Source organism: Capsicum annuum, chromosome 7 (genome assembly GCF_002878395.1).
Source record: "Capsicum annuum cultivar UCD-10X-F1 chromosome 7, UCD10Xv1.1, whole genome shotgun sequence".
Lineage (NCBI taxonomy): Eukaryota > Viridiplantae > Streptophyta > Magnoliopsida > Solanales > Solanaceae > Capsicum > Capsicum annuum.
In genome coordinates this window covers 212,376,750-212,394,504 of record NC_061117.1, presented here as the reverse complement: position 1 = coordinate 212,394,504, position 17,755 = coordinate 212,376,750, and positions in this window count along the sequence as shown.

Genomic DNA, 17,755 nt, shown 5'->3' with positions numbered 1-17,755 from the left:
GAAAGTGAACAATTGTTCTATTAAGAAAGTTTCCAAAGTTATTTAGTAACATGTGATCCATAATGGTTTTGTATGATGTCCTACGTTACCAATGAACTTGTTTCCACCCTACAAGATGTCAAGAAATTCCAATACTTACTTGTTTTCCAAATCTTACATGTTTATTGCACTAATGAATGTCAGAAGGTATCCGGTTACTCAAACAAGATCTATGTGCTATTAGTGACTCCAAAACATTTCATTGATATACCAATAAGTTCCTACTTCATTGTTATGGCATTAATGACTCCAAAACACTTCATTGATGTGCCATTGAGTTATTACTTCATATTTATTGCATTGATGGTCTATTTATATGTCTCTTATTGATGTATCATTATTTTAAAGTATAAAAAATTTTGTGGCAATTGAATTAACAATCTCAAAGATTAATTGAACTAAATGATAGAAGTTCTCTCTTATCAGGTAGTATCCCAGGGGCATGAGCCTATCATGGGTCGATCCCTATTTATGTGTTTATGGGTGGTATCCAAGGGGCATAAGTCTATCATGGGTCTATCCCAGCTGATATGTACTGGAGGCATCCTAATGGTTACAGTACAGTACAGTAATGATTACAAAGATGATAAGAATGAAGGTAAAGTGATTGAATAAATACAATGTACAGGTTGTCACAAGTTCTAGTAAGTGTGGTCCACTCCTATTATGATTTATTCACTGGTTTCTGATTTATATTGAGCTCCTATATCATATGTGATTATCTACAGCTTTACATACTCAGTGCATATTTCGTACTGACATCCCCTACGGGGGACCTACATTTTACTCTGCAGGCACAGGTACCTCAGCTCATACATCATACAAGTAGGATCCAGGATATCCAGATGCTTTTGGTGAGCTCCAATTTGCTTTGGGGATTTCCGTGTCATAACCAGTCACTTCTGGTATTGTATAGCAGTTAGTTATATGGCGGGGTATGTCCCGACCTTAGTTAAACTCTATGTCTTATCTAGAGGCTTTGTAGACCTAATGTACAGTCAATGTGGTGTTTTGTTAATAGACGTGATGTCTCCAATAGCCAAGTATTGTATATACATATATATGTGTGCTCGAGCTTATACAGGTTATTAGTTCCTTTTATAAGCGACATGATGTTGTTCGAATTTCGTATTATCTTAGAGGTATGCATGGGAAGTATAAGGTAATGAGTTGGTTCTCCCGGGCCTCCTCGGTTATGTGTGCTAGTCCGCCCCAATAGGATTTGAGGCGTGACAATAGTGGTATCAGAGAAGTTTGTCCTAGTGAGTCTACAAATCCATGTCTACATAGAGTCTTGTTTATCGATGTGTCATGCACCACATCTTTAAACAGGAGGCTATGGACATTAAGGAATTCTTTATTTTCTTCATGTCTTAGATCATGCGATAGAGCCCCTATTGTATATGAAGTCATAGTTGACCAGTGAATCTGTTTGTTTCTCTTATTATAGTAATGATGTCGGTTACCAGAAGCAAGAATACCGATAAACAAGCAGATGTGGCTGGCAGAGAGGGAACTAGTAAGTCACCCACTATACCAGCTAATCAAAGAGAGGCTCCAGCTGAACATGCATCAGAAACTTCTTCCACTCCGAAATAAATAAGGGGGAGGGGAACTATATCCCCAGAGCCACCTATTAATGATGCTGATCAAGATCTTAGAAATGCAGTGTAACTTTTGACTCGTAAAGTTGCTGGGCAAGCTCAAGGGCAAGACATTTCTACCATGGTTTCTAGTGGTACAAATAGGGTGGCTAGCCTTCAAACACAAGATTTTCTTTAGATGGATCCTCCCACGTTTACTGGACCATATCTTAATGAGGACCCACAGGACTTTTTTGATCAATTCAAAGGGCCTTAGATTTATGCATGTAATAAGTAGAGAGGGAATGGAGTTAGTGGCGTATAGATTTAAATGGGAGGCTATATTTTGGTACGAGGACTGGAAATTATCTAGGGGTATTGATGCACCCCCAGCTACTTTGAAGGAGTTGAAAGAGGCATTTCTTGATCATTATCTTCTATTTGAGATTCATCAGGCCCGAGTAGATCAATTTTTAAATCTTCATCAAGGAAATATGAGCGTGAGAGGAGTAGAGTCTTCAATATAATTCCTTTTTGAGATATGCTCCTAATGTGGTAGTAGGATAATAGAGTTCATCAATATGTGGATAGGCTGGATCCATATCTGGTTAGAGGCTATACTATTGCCGCTTTGAACAAAGATATGGACATAGGGAGGAACTAAGATTTTGCACAGAAAATGGAAGATCAGAGGTAGAGGAGAAGAACACAGGAATTAAAAAGAGGATATTCCAAGAGGGTCAGATCTATCGGGCAGGTCATGGCATCCCAAGGAGGGTTCAAACCACAGTTTTTTGCTAGACCACCTAGGATATTTTCTTCTTATTCTGTAGCTAGTTCCCCACCATAGTTCCAAGAGTCTAGAGAAAATCAATTTGCGCACAGAAAAGAGAGTCAGAGTTCGCGTATAGTGGTGTACCAAGGGCAAGGGAATATGAGCCAATCGATACCTCCCCGAGAGACATGTAATAAATGTGGAAGGTATTATTTGGGCGCATGTCGGCTGTGGACCAATATTTGCTTTTGGTGCGGTATGTCGGGGCATATGATAAGAGAATTCCCATGAAGGGGCATAGGGGTATGGCATGACCTACGGGGTTATTTGTTGCATCATTATCATCGATGCCTTATTCCGAAAGGGGTGCACAACCAATGGGTTGTGTTAGAGGTGATAGAGGAGCCACTAGCTCTAGCGGGGCTCAAAATCGTACATATGCTCTAGCAGATCGACAAAATTTAGAGTCTTTCCCAGATGTGATTACGGGTACGTTGTCTATCTTTTCATTTGATGTATATGCCTTAATTGATCCCGGTTCTACATTATCTTATGTTACTCCATTGGTTGCTGGAAAGTTTGAAAGAATACCCGAATTGTTAGTTAAGCCATTTGAAGTGTCCACACCGATTGGGGAATCTATTATAGCTAGAAGGGTTTACCGAAACTGCATAGTAACTGTTTGTGGTCGTGATAAGATGGTTGATCTCGTGGAGTTAGAAATATTAGATTTTGATGTTATAATGGGTATGGACTGGTTGGCATTTTGTTATGCCACAATTGATTGTTGCATGAAAAAGGTATATTTCCATTTTCCAAATGAATTAGTCCTTGAATGGAAAGGTGAAATTGGCGCACCAAGAGGTAGATTTATTTCTTATTTTAAGGAAATAAGAATTATTTCCAAGGGATACATATATCATTTAGTTAGAGTAAGCGATACAAAAGTGGAGCCACCAACTCTTCACGTTGTTCCGGTGGAAAAATGAATTTTCTAATGTATTTCCTGAAGATCTTCCAGGTTTGCCTCCTAAACGAGAAGTAGAGTTTGGTATTGATGTAATACCAGGCACCCAACCAATATCCATTCCTCCGTATTGAATGGCCCCAGAAAAATTACAAGAATAGAAAGAGAAATTGAAAGATTTGCTAGATAAGGGATTCATAAGGCCTAGTATGTCCCCCTAGGGAGTACCAGTCTTATTTGTGTGCAAAAAGGATGGCTCGCTATGGATGTGTATTGATTATCGACAATTGAATAAGATGACTATTAAGAATAAATATCATCTCCTAAGAATTGATGATTTATTTGATCAGTTACAAAGCGCCAAGTGCTTTTCTAAGATTGATTTGAGGTCAGGTTACCACCAAGTGAGGGTCAAAGAGAAGGATATACCCAAGATAGCTTTCCGAACACGGTATGGTCATTATGAATTTCTAGTTATGTCATTTGGGCTAACAAATGCACCCGCAGCTTTTATGGATTTGATGAATAGGGTATTTAAGCCATTCCTGGATATATTTGTGATAGTTTTTATAAATGATATTCTAGTTTATTCTAGATTAGAAGAGGACCATACCAATCACTTACGACAGGCATTGCAGACTCTTTGCGATTGTAAGCTTTATGCAAAGCTCTCTAAATGTGAGTTTTAGGTAAAGTTGGTGGCATTTTTGGGTCATATTGTATCTAGTGAAGGGTTAAAGGTTTATGCTTAAAAGATAAAATCTGTGAAGAACTGGCCAAGGACTACAGTGCCTATGGAGATTCATAGTTTTCTCGAGTTGGCTGGTTCTTATAGAAGGTTTGTTGAAGGAATTTATTCCATTTCAGTGCCCTTAACCAAGCTAACCCATAAAGTATCAAATTCCAATGGAATGATTCCCGTGAGAAGAGTTTTCATGATTTAAAGAACAAGTTGATTTCTACACCCGTGTTGGTATTTCTAGAAGACACCGAATGGTATACAATGTATTGTGATGCTTCCAAAATTGGTTTAGGATGTGTATTGAGGCAGCATGGTAAGGTAATAACATATGCTTCTAGACAACTACGGCCACATGAGAAAAATTATCCTACATACGATCTTAAGCTGACAACAATTATTTTTCCTTTAAAGATATGACGCCACTACTTATATGGGGTTCATTTTGATATATATACTGACCATAAGAGCTTGCAATATATTTTTAATCAGAATGATCAAAATTTAATGCAGTGGAGATGGCTTGAACTATTAAAGGACTACGATGTTGATATCTTGTACCATCCAGGGAAAATAAATGTTGTAGCTAATGCGTTAAGTCGTAAGGCTATGATGGCTCCTATAGAAAGGCAAGGGATGATTAAAGATCTTCACTAGTTAGCTAGTTTGGGAGTTTGCCTTCTTGAAACTCCGGATAAAAAGCTTATCATACATAATACTGTGGAATATTCATTAATAGCTTAAGTGAAAGAGAAGCAATATGCAGATCCTATTTTATTACTGCTTAAGAAGAACATTCAGAGTGGTGCGACCAAGGAATTTGAGCTTACGCAAGAAGGAGTACTTCAGTGCCAAAACTGATTGTGTGTGCCAGATGTTGACGGGATAAGAAAGAAGATTATGATAGAGGCACATTGTTCAAGGTATTCCATTGGTGGAATGACATGAAGAAGAGCTATGCTGAATTTGTAGCTAAATGTCCATATTGTCAAAGAGTTAAAGTTGAGCACCAAAACCCAGAGGTTATATGCAATGCATTAATCTTCCAAGATGGAACTAGGACATAATTAACATGGATTTCGTTATTAATCTTCCAAGATGGAAGTAGGACATAATTAACATGGAAGTTCGATTGTATATGGGTGATTGTTGATAGGCTTACCAAATCTACACCTATTTCCTACCAGTTAGGACCACTTACACAGTTTAAGAGTATGCGAAGCTGTACATTAAAGAGATCGTCTGATTACATTGAGTGCCAATTTCTATTATATCATATCGGGGAACCCAATTTACCATAAACTTTTGGAAGTATTTTCAGAGGTGTTTGGGAACACAAGTGAAGTTAAGTATAGCTTTTCACCTTCAAATAGATGGACAAGCAGAACATACCATCCAAACACTTGAAGTTATGCTACGAGCTTGTGTAATAGTTTTTAAGGGCAACTGGGATGATCATTTACCTCTTATTGAGTTTGCCTACAATAATAGCTATCATTTAAGTATCAAAATGGCACCATATGAAGCTTAATATGGAAGGAAGTATAGATCACCAATAGGATGGTTCGAAGTGGGTGAAACTCTTTTGTTCAGACTGGATCTTGTTTATCAAGCCATAGAGAAGGTTAAAGTAATTCAGTAACGACTGATAATAGCCCAAAGTCGACATAAGTCATATGCGGATAGTAGAAGGAGAGGGCTAGAATTTTCTATAGGTGATTGGGTATTTTTGAAGGTATCACCAATGAAAGGGGTAGTGAGATTTGGCAAGAAAGGGAGGTTGAGTCCACGTTATATAGGCCCGTATGAGATAACTCGAAGGTTCGGACAAGTTGCATATGAATTAGAGCTACCCCAAGAGCTCTCATCAGTACATCCAGTATTTCATGTGTCAATGCTTTGAAAGTGCATCACAGATCCATCACATATCACTTCTACTGAGGATGTGCAACTTGTGGAAGATCTTACCTATGAAGAAGTACCTATTGCTATTCCAGATCGCCAAGTTAAGAAGATGAGCAATAAAGAGATAGCATCTGTGAAAGTACATTGGAGAAATCATCAAAGGGAAGAGATTACATGGGAAGCTGAGGAATCAATGAAATCTAAGTACCCTCATTTGTTCAAAGATGAAGAGGAAGTTCAAGAAAAGGAGTTAGAATATTAACAAGTAAGTTTTTTTTAATAAATGCATAGTATTTATGTGATGATGTGAATATTAATGATAGACTTGAACTTGTTTCGGTTGAATAACTACGCTAACATTCGAGCACGAATGTCCTAAAGAGGGGAAGGATGTAACACCCTGTATTCAAGTACGTGTATTGGCGTATTCAGGTACGTGTATTGGTCTTATTTATATGGAATTAATTTTTTTATTTTATTTAAACCGGAATTTTCCTGTCGATGGTTCAATGCAAAGGTTATTAAATAAGCTTTCCAACAATATAAATATTTCCCAAAAAGGATAGGTTTCAGATATAATTGAGCATGTTCGAAACTATAAAACGGTTGCCAGGATATTTGGGAATAGTAAATGTGCTGGAAAATTTCCTGAACACAAACTACTGAGGCCAGCTGAATTTTTGTGTCAAATTCAAACGATCATAACTTCCTTAATATAATGAAATGGGAGAGCTGCAACCTATGAAAAGAAAGATCATTGAGTCTTCTTTCCAATTCAATTAATTTCATCCAAATCCAACATCGGAGTAAGGAGTTATACTCTTTTACTTTAGCCTATCAAAATAGATTTTTAGGGTCAACTTCAAACGATCATAACTCCTTGTATAGGATGAACTGGGTGGCCTACTTTATATGATAAATCCCTTTGAATTATCCTTCCAACGATACCAATTTCACCCAAATCTGATATCTGAGAAAAGAGTTATGGTCGATCTACTTTAGCTTATCAAAACAGTCCCCCAACGAACAGTTTTGACACTACTTACATTTTAAAGGCATTTTGGTCATTTCCTATTATATTATGGATGGGAATATGTGTATATATACATGTATATGAGTTCAAAAACTTATTTTCATCATCAATCATTTAGGAAGAAAAAACCCTAGCTAAATTTGACCTTTAAATTACTTTTGATTAAACCTTAGAAATTCTAAAGTAATTCGATAATTGCGTTTGTCATCTCAAGAGCTTTGAACGACACCTATTATTTATGCAAACAGGATTACATAATCAAGAGGTGAATTCTAAGGTATGAATATTGTTTGTCTTTGTTATTTTCCATATGTTTATGTGTGATAGAGGATTATATGTATTGGTTGTTATTGAAAAGTGATGGAAATAGGGTTGTAGACTATTTTCCATGGTTTAGTTGTATTAAATTGTGGAAGGTGGATATGGTAATTAAGTTATGGATGGTAGATATGGTAATTGAGTTACGGAATGTAGATATGGTGATATACTATTGAATTGATGATTATTTATGTCTATGGCTCAATTTTGTTTAATGGATTGGTTGGAAGGATAAATGAATCCAAACTTGCTATTGGAGGATGTTGTATGAATATGCATGGCATGTGAATGTAATTGGAGTATAAGAGGGTTTATGTTGTAATTAATACTTACTACTTAACCACTAGTTTGGTTAATTCAAATAATTGAATTGTGAAATTTGGTTGCTAATACTAGATTGCTATATATGTTCATTATAGATAAGTAATTTGAAAAGACGGGAAGTCCATTTTGGACTAGTATTGAAGGTTGATAGTCAGGTATGTAAAGCATACTCTATACCCTATCTTTGGCATGAAAGTGAATAATTGTTCTATTAAGAAAGTTTCCAAAGTTATTCAGTAACATGTGATCCATAATGATTTTGTATGATGTCCTACATTACCAATGAACTTATTTCCACCCTACAAGATGTCAAGATATTCCAATACTTAGTTGTTTTCCAAATCTTACATGATTATTACACTAATGAATGCCAGAAGGTATCTGGTTACTCAAACAAGATCCATGTGCTATTAATGACTCCAAAATGTTTCATTGATATACCAATAAGTTCCTACTTCATTATTATGGCATTGATGACTCCAAAACACTTCGTTGATGTGTCATTGAGTTCTTACTTCATTGTAATTGCATTGATGGTCTTTTTATATGGCTTTTATTGATGTATCATTGCTTCAAAGTATCAAAATGTGGTGGCGACCGAAATAACAATATCAAAGAATAATTGAATTATGTGATGGAAGTTCTCTCTTATTAGGTGGTATCCCAGGGGTATAATCCTATCATGGGTCAATCCCTATTTTTGTGTTTATTGGTGGTATACCGGGGGCATAAGCCTATCATGGGTCGATCGTAGTTGATATGTACTGGAGGCATCCTAATGGTCATAGTACAGTACAGTAATGATTACAAAGATAATAAGAATGAAGGTAAAGTGATTGAATAAATACAATGTAAGGTTGTCACAAGTTCTAGTAAGTGTGGTCCACTCCTATTACGATTTATTCACTTGTTTCTGATTTCTGTTGAGCTCCTATATTATATGATATTATCTACAGCTTTACATACTAAGTACAAATTTTGTACTGATGTCCCCCATGGGGGACCTATATTTGATGCTGCAGGCACAGGTACCTCAGCTCATACACCACACAAGTAGGAGCCAGGATATCCAACTGCTTTTTGTGTGCTCCAGTTTGCTTCAGGGCTTTTCGTGTCATATCCAGTCACTTTTGGTATTGTACAGAAGTTAGTTATAGGGCGGGGTGTTTCTCGACATTAGTTAAACTCTGTGTATTATCAAGATGCTTTTTAGACCTAATGTACAGTCAAGGTGGTGTTTTGTTAATAGACGTGATGACTCCAAAAGCCAAGTATTGTTTATACATATATATGTGTGCTTGAGCATATACAAGTGATTATATCCTTTTATATGTGACATGATGCTGTCCAAATTTTAGGTAGTCATAGAGGTATGCATGGGAAGTATAAGGTTATGAGCTGGTTTTCCCGGGCCTCCTCGGTTACGGGTGCCAGTCTGACCCAATAGGATTTGAGGCATGATAAAATTGAGACTGTGGGAGGTGATTATCTAACCGACATGCCCCATACTAAGCTAATTGGGATCCAACTTGTAACCCAGTGAGAAAGGTGTTAGTACCGTGCCACTACTAAAGAAAACTGTTGAGGAGTTAGTCCTAATCTAGCGGGTGAACTCCGGGATCAGTCCTGTACATTTAAATGTGCTAATGGGTGATCCTTGAGTATGTCAATCTTATATAACGAGAGAAATCTCGTACCTACGCTGGCTATGTATTTCTTGAACATTGGGATTGCTTCTAAGGATCTCAGTTCTATGTAGCAGGTGAGTCCACATCCCTAGGATCGCTCGGTGGTGAATCCTACTCCCATCTGAAAGACACTTAACTCATTAACAGAATTGAACCGATTAGCTTAACTGAAGTGATATTAATAGTATTGTTTAGAGGAGCTAAACTAAATTTACTAAGTCTTGTTGACTGACGGAATGTACTAAATTCTGAGTACCGACTGAGAGTACTGAAGTTACTGAGATTACTAGGAATACTGCGTTTACTAAGATTACTGAGTAGGACTGATCTGATGGATACTGAATTTACTGAAATTTCCTAAGTCATGAGACTGAATAAATTCTACTAATCATGGCTTGACTGAGATTATTGTGAAAACATAACATGGCTCTAGGCACATAGCTGAATCATCAGGTAAAAGTACCCCTTGGAATCTATGGAAAAAAACTGACATAGCATGAATTACTTGAACACATGAACAACAACACAATTTATAATTCATCTATTAAAGAAATTCATAAAACATGTGTAGGCATAAATTTGTACAAACATGGGAACTTTATGATATCATACTAGTTAGGCACTTTTCCTTCACATAAGCTTTTAATCAAACACATGATAGGAATAATATATATAAACAACATTGTACAATAATTAAACATCATGGTTCAGTTCTAATTTCATTATTCAAGGGTTTAGTCATAGGTTTGAATAAATCTATATCTATACTAATCAACTCATATAGAATTCATCACCCAACATGGAATAGAATTTAATTACTCATTATCAACATAAACAAGAACAACCTAATCATGAAATTCATAAAGAAAATCCATAAATCTTGAATTTAGAAAAGAGATTACTGGGATTCATGGATGAAAGGTGTCCATGAATGAACACTATGCATACCTGGGTTTAGTTTTTTGAGGTTCTTGAACTTGAAGGATTGGAATCTCTTACATCTTGAAGAAGATTTGGATTTTGTTCTTGGGGATTAATCTTAGGGAGAAAACCTAATATTTGTTATTGTGAAATAATGAATATATAAGTTGAGGTTAGGTATAAGTGGGTATATATAAGCAGGTGGTAAAAGACCAAAATACCCCTGTTAAAAATTACTTAAAATAACTGAGTGGATCATGCGACAGTGGAGTGCGATGGTTCATCGCTAGTCCGATGGTCTGTTGGACTTCCCTTTGGCTTGGACCAGAACAGGGACCTATTGCCTTTCTGCAACGATGGAGTGTTACGATTTGTCACTTGTCCGATGGTCCATCGGACCTCTCTGTCGTATTCAAACAGAGAGTGTACCCACTACCTTGATGCGACGGTGGGATGCAACATTCCGTCGCTAGTCCAACAGTCTGTTGGTCTACACCGTCATACCTGGACGGTTTTACTACCTTCTATTTTTCGGCCATAACTTCCTCGTCTGACACTAGATTTTGATGAAATTGATATCGATGGAAAGCTTATTCAATTTTCACGTGATATAAAGTGAAAATCTTAGGAATAATACATGTAGAAAGATAGATTCACATTTCAAAGCAAGTTCTAGCATTCTCAAGACATGTTTGAGCTAGGAGAAGGTATGACGTATTACACCATACCTCTTATTTAGCCAAGGACTATGCCAAACTCTTTCTTAGAGAGTTGGTTAGGTTGTATGGTGTTCCCATATCTATTATCTCAGATAGATGTACCTATTTTTCCTCTAATTTCCAGAAAGCATTCCAAAAGGGTTTTGGTACCCAAGTCCATCTCAGTACAACTTTCCACCCTCAGACATATGGTAAAGCAGAAAGGACCATTAATACTTTTGAGGATATATTGAGAGCATGCATTATAGATTTCAATGGCAGTTGGGATGACCACTTTCCTTTTATTGAGTTCGCATATAATAACAACTATCATTTTAGTATCAAGATGGCTCCATTTGAGGCTCTTTATAGTAGATGATGTAGATATCTAATTTGTTGGATTGAAGTAGGTGAGGCCGCAGTAGTAGGGCCTGATTTGATGTTTGATGCATTAGAGAAGGTTCAGATAATCAGAGAAAGGCTTAGAACAACCCAGATCCAACATAAATCATATGCATATACAAGGAGAAATGATCTTGAGTTTGAGGTCGGTGATTTGTGTACTTGAAAATCTCTCCCATGAAGGGAGTAAAGAGATTTGGCAAGAAAGGTAAACTCAGTCCCCGATATAGCGGTCCATTCAGAATTCTCAGTCATTTTGAAAAGGTAACTTAAGAGCTTGAGTTGCCTTTAGATCTAGCCTCAGTACTCCTAGTGTTCCATCTCTCTTTGTTAAAAAAGTGTATTGGTGATTCAACTATAGTTTTTCTCTTAGAAAGTGTGGATATTTAGGACAGTCTTTCCATGAGGATGTTCCAGTCGAAATTCTTGATCATCAAATTTGTAGACTAAGGAACAAAGAACTTCCACTAGTCAAAGTTTTTTGGTGGAATAATTCCATTGAGGGATCTACTTGGGAAGCAGAGGTAGATATGCAGACCAAGTACCTTTATCTTTTCTCCACGAATTCAGGTTCAGCTTAAGGTATTAATCTTCATAAGATATCTCTCAATCAGGATTAGTTTTAGTTGCACATCATGTTCATGTCAGCCGTGTAATGATGAGTCAGTTCAGTCATGCATTCCATGCTTCAGATATGCATATTAAGTTTGTAAGCTCAGTCTATTAGTTTACTCAGCTTAACCAATTTCATTTGAGGACAAATGATCCCAAGGAGGAGATATTGTAATACCGCACATTTTCTTAGCGTAATGTAAGTCTCAATACATAAGTATTCATATATAAAATTTTCAAAACACTCAATAATTTTCAATTTAGAGCTTGCCATTGGATAGAAATTTAATTCGATTTCCAACGATATAAAATTTGCCCAAATTCGATAATCGGATAAGAGGTTATGGCAATTTTAAGTTTCAGTCATAAAACGTCATTTTGGTTACTACTGCATCGCGGAGAGCTTGCAATTCCCAACAATATAATTCCAGTAAGGGTTCGTGATATTGGCGTGTCGCGCCAAGGACCAAATTCATGATTGTTAATTTCCAGTAAAGCAACGCGATCGTACCGCGTCACACCAAGTTACCATGTCGTATCCAAGGTGGAAAAGCGATACCACCACATCGTGCCACTAACCACATTCCCAGTTGGAAATTTCCAGTGGCTGGATGCGATAGTGGCGCGTTGCACCAAGGGTGAAAATCGAGAATTTTTCCAGTTTCGCAATTTTAAATTTCATGGGCCTTTTGGTCTTTTCCCATGACCTCAAATCCACCTAAAGACAGGATTTAACCCTAAGAGAGCATTATTTCCTAACTTTTTCATTATTTTCACAAATTAAAATCAACCTAACTCTCAAGAATCAAGGTCAATCCCCAGAATTTATCCAATAACTCTAAGAAATCTTCAAATTAAGGCATTTTAGATGTTCATCTATGGATTCCTTTCATCCATGGAGTCCAAATATCCTATTTAAATTACAAAATTACTATATTTTCAAGTCAATTGATTTTAAATTGTGATTTCACCCATGAATCTCCAAGTACTATTGATTTTATACCATGATTAAATGAAATTATTGTTGTTATTCAATCCTCCATGTTTTGATATTATTATTTATTAAATTAAACCATGATTTAATATTATTTTGTCAAATTCTTACTATTTCTATAAGTTCCATGACATTCCTATGATTGTTTTAAACCATAAACTACAAGTTTTTGATGAAATGACTACAAGAGTGATTGATTTAATAAAAGCCTTCATGCTTTGCCCCCTAAGTTTTAGTGTCATTTTACCATTTTTGCTTTTGAGTCTTGGAGGTATTGAATATCCCTAAACCATATCTGTTTATTTAGTCTAGTCTCAGTATATTACAAAATAGTCTTCAGAACATACTATGTGCATTATCAGAATAGTCTGATATCAGTCAGTTAAACTCAGAACAATTTAGTATTTCAGTGTCTTTCAGTTGGGAGTAGTATTTGGCACGGAGCGAGTGTATGGATGATGACTTCCCTGTAAAATAGGCAGAGTAACTATTAGAAGTCCCTATACTTCATAACTATGTAGCTAGCATAGGATATGAGAAGTCACCCGTTAGATTAGGGTTGACTATCTCACAGGGGTCACCCGTCAGTTCAGGCTTGACACCCTTAGTCCTTTGAACATTATATAAGTTTATTGGATCCACATAGCCAGTGTTAGTACTCGTGGCATGGTATTAACACCCTTCCAATTAGGGTTACAGGTTGGACCTCGATTAACTCAGATTGGGGCATGTCTGTTAGATAATACCTCCTACAGTCTCAGATACAATCTCAGTTACAGTCCATGTTTAGTTATTTAGTCTTAGTATTGTTTTACTAAAGCATAGAGACATAAGTTATTTTAGTATTTAAGCTTACAGATCTTAGTATTTCTAGATTTTATGTTCTCTATTCAGTACTCCATGCTTTACATGTATATTCAAAGTACATTCAAAGTACTAATATCATACCTTTATTTTATGCTATGATGTATTATATCATAGGTTCTGACACTCAGTTCTCGGCATGCCATTAGACTTAGCAGATCCTCAATAGTAGAAGTGGTGAGTCCTCATACTTTGAGGACAAGCTTACTTTATATAAAGTATCAGCTTAGTAGTTAGTTGGAGTTAGTTAGGGCCTGTCCCATCAAATTATATTCAGTCAAGTTTAGAGGCTTTCAAACATGTCAGTTAGTTATTCAGTTTATAAGTACTTTATCATATTCAGACGATTGTTATTCTCAGATTCATGATATAGTGTGAATACAGTTATTAAAACCTTATGGAATGTCAGTATTTCCTGCATTTATGATCATATTATCCAGTGCTCATAGAAGGTACAAGCTCATAGGTTAGGTTGTTGTCCCTCGAGACTGTAAGAACTGTGTTATTCCCAGGGTGTACTCTCGAGGCCTTACAAGCAGGTACTACAAATAAGTGACCACTCCCACCACCTGACTGGGCACCTGACCTGTAATACCCCACAAAATACTAAGATTAAATCAGTCATTTAAAGCGTGTTAAGGGGTCCTATACTTAAAAAAAATCTTTAGCTAAGTATTCATACTTAGTGTTATTTTAGCCTTCGTAGGTTGGCGACTCTATTTCACTACCCTCATGACCTTAAAGTAATGATTTTTAGGTTGAATCATGATTAGGAATGTCAATAGGTGTTCTCGGACAAGTTTTGGATTTTTTGGACTTCATTTGAAACACATTTGAAAGCTCAAACTAGTGGATTGACATGATCTCAACACGCCGCATTGACTATCGGGTTGATGAGTATTTTCCCCATCTCGCAAGCAAATTACAATGAACCGATGTAGACTTGATGCGGTAAGTTAGTTATCGTGTCGATGCTAATGATGCGGCGTATTGGTCTGTGCATTGCAAAATTAGTTTTTAGTTATTAAAAATCCATTATCTCAGGGGTAATTGGGTGTTTTCCCTACTTGTGTCAGCCCCAAAATATGAAATTAAGCCCCCTTTAGAGGTAAAATCCATTCATTTTTCTTAAAATTTCTCAAGAAGCAAACCCTAGGATCTTTAACTCAATATTCATCCTTTAAGAAAACTCCATTATTCTTCGCAAATTTAAATACCAAGGTATGTGAAGTGTTCATCCAAGGGTCCCTTCCACCCTTGGAGTTAAAGAAACTACTTTTGAAACTTCAAGTGTATTGATTTCATGAATTTCATGTTGGGTTTGATTATATTCATAATTATAATGATTAATTGGTTTTCTAATCCATGTTTGTTACAAGTTTCATGTGGAGTTATTTGATATATGTATAGAATCATAAGAATCCATGCTAAACCCTTGAAATTGTAAATGGGGATTTGAATTATGATGCCTATGTGTTGTTTAGTGACATGTGCATTGATTATGTTCTCCAAGTGTTTGATAAATTGCTCGTGAGAACAAAGAAAAAGGGAAAACAATCATGTCATGTTAGCTTATGTGCAAATTATATCATGTAAGTGTTCGATGGAATGTCTCTATGAATGAGTTACGATCAGGTGCATATGGTTATGCTTTTCAAGTCTATCCTTTGATTTATTTTTTACGCTATCGAGTCCTAGAGGTATTTAATATCCAACAATTAGTTGTTTACCTAGAGCCAATGTTATTCCACGATCAGCAGTACTCTCAATCAGTTACAGAACTCAGGAAAAACTCAGTAAAATCAGTATCAATCAAATCCAGTTTAGTATTCAGTTCAGACCTCAATAAATTCTGTCAGTTAACAAAATTCAATAGTGTTTCGTCAGTCAACAAAACTCATTGAACTCCAATTAGTTCAGTTAGATAGTATGATCAATAACAATTTAGTCAAGCCTAGTATGGACTAGGAATCAGTTCAGTGTCTATTCAGTTGGGAGTAGGATTTCACGTCGAGCGAACCCAGGGATGGGGGCATTCCTTCTAGTTGAGGGTTTGACCCTTAGTAGCAATCCCTGCATTAAAAAACTACATAGCCAGCATAGGTCGATATATCTTCCTACCATACTAGGGTTGATACATCCCATACAAGTTTTCTTGGTAGTGAAGGTTGACGAATGAGATTCCTATCAGAGAGGGTTAACTCATGGTTGTCTTTACCAGTGGCATAGTACTAACACTCTTCCAACTGGGGTTACAGTTTGGAACCCAATCTACTCAGAAAGGGGCATGTCAGTTAGATTATTATGTCCCATATTTACAATTTTAGTCTTCAAAATAGAACTCAGTTTAGTTCTACAGAAATCAGGACTGTCAGATTATTACTTCAGTATCTTAGTTTATCAGTTTTTAGTAGTCGGGGTTAGTTTGAAGTTTGTCCCATCAATCCCTTATTCAGACAGTAGAGGCTTATTAGACTAGAGTATTTGAGACAGATGTATCAGTATTCAGTTTTAGTACTTAGTATTTAATTATAGTTTTGAACCTTATGGAAAGTTTTTGCCTAATTTCTGTATAATACAGTATTATTATTCAGTTATTGTAGCAAGTACCAGTCATAGGTTAGCTTGTGGTCCCTCGAGATTATGAGCACCGTGTAGAGTTCGTGGTATAGACTCGGGGAATTACATGACCAACCTCATGTCCTGCCTACTTGAGTACCACCTCGAACACCCTTGTAACCACCTCTACGACCTCGTGAACCACCTCTACCTGAAGGAGGAACTGCCCTAATAGGAGTAGCTCCCTGGGATGAAGCAACCATCGCCCTACGACTAGGGCACTCTCTAGAGAAATGACTAGGAAGACCACAAGTAAAAAAAGACTCACGAGAAGAACTAGAACTCACAAATACAACTGATTTGGCATAACAACCATGCCTAGCATGACCCATAGACGAACCTCTCAAAGAATGACCACCGCCCTTACTAAGGAAACCATTAGCAATAAACTTATCCCCATCAGAGGTCTAAAGAGCTGCCTGAACAGGTTTACTAGTCTGATACTGAGGCTAAAAAGATGGACACTGAGGATGTCCAGCATAAGAAATACCACTTCTAAATTGGGAACTACCATGGCTCCCACCAAATCTACCCTTGAATCTTGGCTTCTTATCACGGCCCTCACAACTCTCCCTGTGTATCTTCTCCATCACTCTAGCAGGATCAGAAACCTCAGCAAAAGTCCTACCCACAACAACTATACTTTGAGTATCCATATGAATAGAGAGTCTCAATCCTCTGACAAAGCTTCGAACCCTCTCACACTCAGTGTCAGAAATAAAATTTGCATGTCTAGCCTACTCATGATAATGAGACTCATACTCGACGACTGTCATAGAGCCCTACTCCAGTCTGGAGAACTGATCTCTCAGTCGATCTCTAAGACTATGTGCCATATTCTTCTCTAATAGCATCTCATTGAACTGAGTCCATGAAAAGGGAGATGATCCAACTGGTCTAGAATCTGCAAAACCCCTCCACTAGTGACAAGCAAACAAATCCAATTAAAATATGGTGTAATCCACACAATGTGTCTCAACAAGTCCTAGAGCATGAAACCTATCCTCACAAGTAGTAAAAAACTCAAATGCATCCTCCCCAGGAGCACCAGAAAACCTAGGCGGAGTCAACCTCAAAAATCTACCAAACATCTTATAATCATTGGAAGACATAGCAGGATGGTTCATAACTAGCGGAATGACTATCGGCTGAACGACTACTGGTGTAGAAGGAATCTCAATGCTGGGAGATGCAGATGGTAACCCGCCAACCATACTTATTATCTGAATTAACGCATATTTGAGCAATAAAGAATGAATAAAACCTGGTGGAGC